Below are 6,381 nucleotides of genomic sequence, written 5' to 3'. Positions count from 1 at the left end.
GAGAGAGAGAGAGAGAGAGAGAGAGAGAGAGAGAAGAAGAAGGAAGAGGAGGAGGAGGAGGAGGAGGAGGAGGAGGAGGAAGAGGTGGAAGAGGAGGAGGAGGAGGAGGAGGAAGGGGGAGGGGGAGGAGAAGAGGAGGAGGAGGCAGGCTAGCTGCTTTCAACCAGATGTGGTAGCACACATCTGTATCCTAAGACTCAAAAGGCTGGGAGAGGGAGACATGTTTGAAGCCAGCCTGGGCTACATGGCAAGCCCCGATTCAAAATAAGAAAGAAAGAGAGAGAGAGAGAGAGAGAGAGAGAGAGAGAGAGAGAGAGAGAGAGAGACAGACGTGGAGGGGGGTGAGGGGAGGGGAGGAGATGGGAGAGGGAAGGAATGTTTCTTTCAGGGATGAGTTCCTGGCCTAGCCTCTCCTGGAGCCAAATTCCTCCTCCACTTGGGTGCTTCCTGCTGCTGTCTGCAGTGTTTGCTCTTTTGAACAAAATGTGAGCTGGTTCCCACCCTCCTCCAAATCTCTCCCCATGAGGATTCTCCTTACTAATCTTTCATATAACCCTCCTCTGCATGGGAGCTCCTTGGTTTCCTCTATAAAAACCAGATGTGTCACATTTGTTCTGTACAGAGAAGCAAAGACATTGTTAGAGTGAACTACCCAGGCCATGACATATAAAAGAATTTCAAACAACCATTCCAAAACATGAAGTCTTTGAAAGCTTAACCCAGAGGAAGGGTCTTCTTTGAAGCCAATCTTCCACCCTGGAAGCCCCTCCTGACCTGGAACTACTTTGGCCTGCTTCCAGGAGGTGCAATGTGCTGACACCAAGCAAAACTCACTTGTTCATCCTGCCCTATGACCTAGGAACAGATCAAAGCAGCTAACGCAAGGTCTCTCAATATTGGACTCTACTTGACCTAGGAACAGATCAAAGCAGCTAACGCAAGGACTCTCAGCATTGGACTCTACTTGATCCAGATCAGACGCCAAAGTGAGATGAAACATGTGAGATATTATGGAGAAAGATTTCTGTGCCGGCCAACAAGAGGAGAGCCTGGAAAAGCTGCAAGAGTCACCATCAGCCCACCGTGCAAACCCCGGCCTCTGTGAAGGAGAGACAGAAGGAAGATCAGGTGTGAATAGCACACACTGATTGATGTACAATGGAAGGAAGAGAATTCAGGGCCACTGAGCTGTCGCTGTCAGAGAGGCCCAGAAGAACCAGTGTTTCTGCCCTACAAACCCTACATCATAAGGACTGACTGTTCTACATATGGGTGACAAGTGTTCTCAGGCTTGTAGCATGTGACTGTAGGCTACAGACTCTGGGACAGGATTCTACTCACAAGTAATGAGGAGGTTGGCTGCTATATAGCTCTATACTTTAAGCAGCTGGCCGGTAGACAACGAATGATTATATAAAGGCATCAGTTGCTCTTAAATATAGCTCTTCCTGAGCTATTTTAAGGTTCAGCAACCTTTGTGACCTGCATAAAATACTCAGAGCCATTGTATGTCATAAACAATTCAATTTGACTTATATATTTATTTAGTATATATATTTATATATTCAAATTGACTTAATTATATTTAGTTATAGTAGCCTGTCTAGATTGGTATCAAAGTAAATCATGTATCCTAAGTCTTATGTCTTGACAATGAGATCGTTGGCTTTCATAGCTAGGACTACCCACTCTCAAGCCTTCACTGTGTGAAAGTACACAGAATAACAAAGCCATGATATGTTTATATTTTCTATTAATTGCCTAAAATCCAAAAATGGCATATCGTATCAATTGGCGTATTCCATCTCTATGTATCAAAGATGGAAAATTTCTAGCTATACTATGAAGTGCAGGTTGTCAAAGAAAAATTTTTAAATGTTTGCGTCTGACATTATAGAATAAAACTGTGTTGATGTACATAGCAATAAATATTACATTAATTTACCTATTACAGTATCTAAATTAGAATGGTAACTGTGTTATTATAAGAGATAGCTTCACATGTGCTAGAGGAAATAAAAGCAAGACTTTGAGAAGACATGTTATTTTTAAAGAAGATAGGAATGGAAATAAGAAAAAAACATAAAGCTGGTGGGATGGCAGAATTGGGTGTAGGGATCAATGACACCTCACCTATGACCTTTTGAATATTTAATAAAACGATGAACACTCATAGTTACATGCATAGTTAATGAAAGCAGAGTTTTCAAAAACCAGAGAAACTAAGCTCCAAATGCAGGCTGATGTGGAGCAGACTGCAGCAACAGAGTCAGAGATCAGGGAGGTGTTATTAATAAAATACCATAGAGCAGTAAATAGAGTCATGGGGACAGTGTCAAGCCAGGACATATGTCCAGGAACAGGAATATACCAGCTGCTATCCAGTTATGTATTTCAAATAAGTTCTCTGGTTATCTAAACTTAGACAGGCTTCTTAAAGGGGTCTATTCCTCACACAGAGACCTGCTTAAACTCCTGATGTCTTCATAACATCATAGAAAAGCCTACACAACCCCGGCAAGCAAGAGCAATTCACTCACCCATTTGACATTCAGTAAACACGCCTGTGTACCGTGCACTGTACTATACCTGCTGATACCTACATGGCCACAGAATAATCAAATGACGTTTTAAGTTTAATGAGTTATAAGGCAAGCTCTTGAACACTGAGCTATATACCCAGCCTTCTTTTTACTTAAGAAACATACAGTGTATATTGGGGCTGGGAAGATTGAGCAGGGGAGATTGTTCGTTCTCTAAGAGAACTTACTGCTCTATCAGAGGACCTGAGTTCAAATTCCAGAACACACATTGAACAGGTCACAAATTTCTTTAACTCCAGCTCTAAGATACCCAATGCCCCCATTTGGTTTCCATCCATGTGTGCCCACATGCACACATGCATTTGCACAAGCATACTTATTATACAAATTACAAATTATGATAATTTAGAGGAGCCCTGATGGCTCAGTAGATCTGCCACCCTGCGGCATGCACTGTGTAAAATTATTCTAAATACAAGTGAGCAATTCCAACTGACCACAATCTCCCCAGGAAGGCACAGTATAGAACACTATGTGATGTGGGTTTGTAAGTCACAGCCGGATACTTTCCTAGAAATTTTCCATCAGGCTATAAAGACTTCTTAAGAAATCCTTCATTAAAAGTGGTTTATAAGAAGTCCTCACAGAATAAATGCTTGCATCACCTGCGCAACAGTTCTAGCAGAGACACATAATGTCATAACTGGCATCGAATAGCCTTGGGGCTATCCCCTCCATCTTCCTCCAGTGCCTTCTTTCAACAGACATGTCCTGACAGATAAAAAGAATAAGATCAATGAGTAAGAGCATGTGCCTGGGACAGTTGGCTCCTGTTAGAGACGTTTGCTTTCTCAATGAAACACAGCCAAGAAAAGTACTTTGTGTAGAGGAGTTGACGAGTGGGGAGCTGCATATATTTTAACGTTTCATTTTTGGTTGGTTGGTTTGGTTTGTTGGTTTTGGGGGTTTTTTTGTTTGTTTGTTTTTGTTTTTTTTGTTTTTGGCATGGCATGGAAGGAAAAGGGTATAATGGTTTAATTTATAACTGGGGCTAAAACTAACCCCATGAATATTTTCAGCTTAAAAGTTATATGAGTTTAAGAATGAATTAAAGTGGGAGAAGAAGGGAAGATTTAAGACGATAGGGCTGGAGAAATGGCTCAGCAGTTAAAAGCAAGTACTGATTTGCGGTGGACCTGAATTCAGTTCCCAGCACCCACATAAGATAACTCACAACTCCTGTAACTCCAGCTCCAGGGGATTGAATGCCCTCTTCCAGATTCTGCAGGCACCTGCATTCACACGTGCACATTCCCACACACTAATTAAAACTACAAGTAAATTTTTCAACGGAAATGGTTTTGAGATATAATAAAAGATCCAGTAAATAGCTTTCTAGTTCTTTGCTTAGTGATGGCTTGGCACAATATGGTCATCACCAAATATCAATATTTGGAAATAAAACAGAATATTTCTTAGATATTGGGGGGTCTTTCTGCAATGTCTCAGCACTTCTTACTCAGCTATCCAAGACAGAAGAACCTTCTTGAAAGCAGGTAGTTACTATACTGAAAATAAAGAACTTGTTCTGTCTACTTACTCTTCTGGCCCAGAAAGGACATGTCACTTACTTTGGCTCCTAGTTATTTGAGCAAACCAACCATGTTTCCAACCAGCCCCTGGCAGGGCATGGAGTGCAAGTCCACACTAGTTTCTAAAGAGAATGATTGGCTATCAGTGTGGCCTTGTAAGGGTCCAGATCCTCTTGACTAACAGGCTAGAGACCTTTCTTCATCCTGTATCCTTAACTATAGGTAACTAACATGGAGCCCTAAAAGCAGCCATAATGGAAATGACCAGTGAAGGCCAGATGCCTCATTCATTCATAATTAATACAAGTCTCTGGCCAATTATGGAAATGAGACAGTATAATAAAATGATCACGGTTATGATTAGCCAGCATCCTAATATTCCATATTGCAGTGTGTCTCCACCAGTGCCAAGTGACTCCTTTAGTGTTCTCCATGTACACATCAAGGTAATTTGTTTGAGTACTAAACTTTGGGACAATAACATAATCCTAACTCTCAAGATGCTTCTGACTGAAGGCCACATGTCGTTAGACATTCAAAGGTACATTTGACCTAACAGTAGTCTTGAAGGCTTATTTTATGGTAAAATATAAGTTTGAAATCTTTCAATTACTACCGTCTTCAGAGCTACGGGAGGATAACTTGAACTAACGACTAACAGCTAGCAATGTTGTCACCCTGACAAGTATTTAATGAGTCCTGAAGGTTAGAGCTGGACCCAGTAAGTAAGCAGAATATTAGATGTTGTATAGCATCCTCCAGAAGCAAAGTTAGAGGCTTTGCTGAAATAGTTAAGAAAAGATTCAGCATGCCAAGAGCCTTTCACTGCCTCAGCCCACCAGTGTCTCTTGCGGTTTTCTCTTGGTGCTTGTAGGATTTTCTTCAATATCTTGTAATGGCGAATGCTGACACACTCACTGCGGCTCCCAACAAATATTGAAAATTAATGATAAATTATTAGTTTGGCAATGCATAACACCATCAACACCATCACACACCGGGGTTTTCTATGTATGTGACCTTCTCACATAGGTTACCTCACCTAATTTTACAATAACTATTTGAGGCAGCCATTAAATTACATATTTTAAATTGAGGAAGCTGGAGCTGAGCAAAATCATACATTTCTTTCAAAGATAACTTTGATAACAGAGCTGGTGAACACATTTGAACCCAGGGCTCGTGACTTCAAAGGCCATGTATGTCTCACACATCTGTCTTGTAATTCCCAAGCACCTGGACAGTCATCTACACTTAAAGAAGCTTTTTAAAATGTGTTTAATAATGTGAGTGACATGTGTACTTTAAAATAATAATTTTCTCTCAATGAGAAATGGGCCAAAAGTCTTAAAATGCAGGTTTGATGTAGCAGCTGTTAATATGACTGTGGTTTTATGTAGCAGCTGTTAATTTTAGCCTTATCCCTGGGAAGAGTTAAATGAAGGATGTCATTATAAGTACCCAATTTAATTTATAGTCTGTGAACAGAAGGATGAGTTTTAAGTACATATCACCAGGTAGTCTGCCTCTCAGTATACCACTGTTGCAATTAATCAATTGAAAATACAAACAGCTAACCTTGGGTTACAAAATTTTCGTAACATTTCTTATCTCTTAGACAGGCTCATCCTGTGTCCAGGGAACTCCAAAATATTGGCTCACATCAACTCTTTTGATTTTTACTAGCTCTGGAATCCTAATTGTGTCAGGGCCATTGGAATGAGCAGTCACAGCTACTTAGAGTTCATAACCGGATAAGAATCTCCGATTTTTCTGGATGAAGAAGGCGGAGCTGAGGTCTTCCTGATTTTCTTATTGTACATCAGAGAGGAATCGTCTCAGCAGAACACAGTTCACTTCTCGAGTGACTCTGGAGGAACTTTGAGACCATCCCTTGCTTCAAAGTAAGGAACAAAGCTTGAGACCTTGTCACGGGAACATAAAGTCAGATTACTAAACTTCTGTGTCTACTGACTGGTAAGTCCTCGATGGATGAACTAGTAAGTGCTTCACTCAGCAGCCTCTAGTGTGGTGTGAGTTAATAGTTTGGAAGGTTTATTTACCGAATATTGGTATAGTACATTAACTGAAACAAAAAAGCAAGCCATTCTGGAAAGTTGACTAACTTAGGTTTGCATATCATCAATTTTCTGTTGCTGTGTCTCCTGCTCTATTCTGTGCCTAGTATTAAATTTTCTTTAAAATTTGTACTACTTATAGTTCTTATCCGCTAATCCTAAATCCAC

At 40.6% G+C, this 6,381-nt stretch overlaps 1 protein-coding gene across 1 annotated transcript in view; it reads left to right on the top strand.

The window, feature by feature from the left end:
• Positions 1-5,838: 5,838 nt before the first annotated feature.
• The window catches only part of Fmo1 (flavin containing dimethylaniline monoxygenase 1), a 32,461-nt gene continuing 31,918 nt past the window's right edge, over positions 5,839-6,381 (top strand). Inside the window, exon 1 of the mRNA XM_034513117.2 lies at positions 5,839-6,112. The gene's annotated coding sequence lies outside the window, so the exon portion shown is untranslated. The remainder of the gene's footprint in view (positions 6,113-6,381) is intronic.

This window comes from Arvicanthis niloticus, chromosome 10 (genome assembly GCF_011762505.2).
Source record: "Arvicanthis niloticus isolate mArvNil1 chromosome 10, mArvNil1.pat.X, whole genome shotgun sequence".
Taxonomy (NCBI): Eukaryota; Metazoa; Chordata; class Mammalia; order Rodentia; family Muridae; genus Arvicanthis; species Arvicanthis niloticus.
The sequence above is the reverse complement of the archived record's forward strand: the minus strand, read 5'-3'. Positions and strand labels throughout refer to the sequence as shown.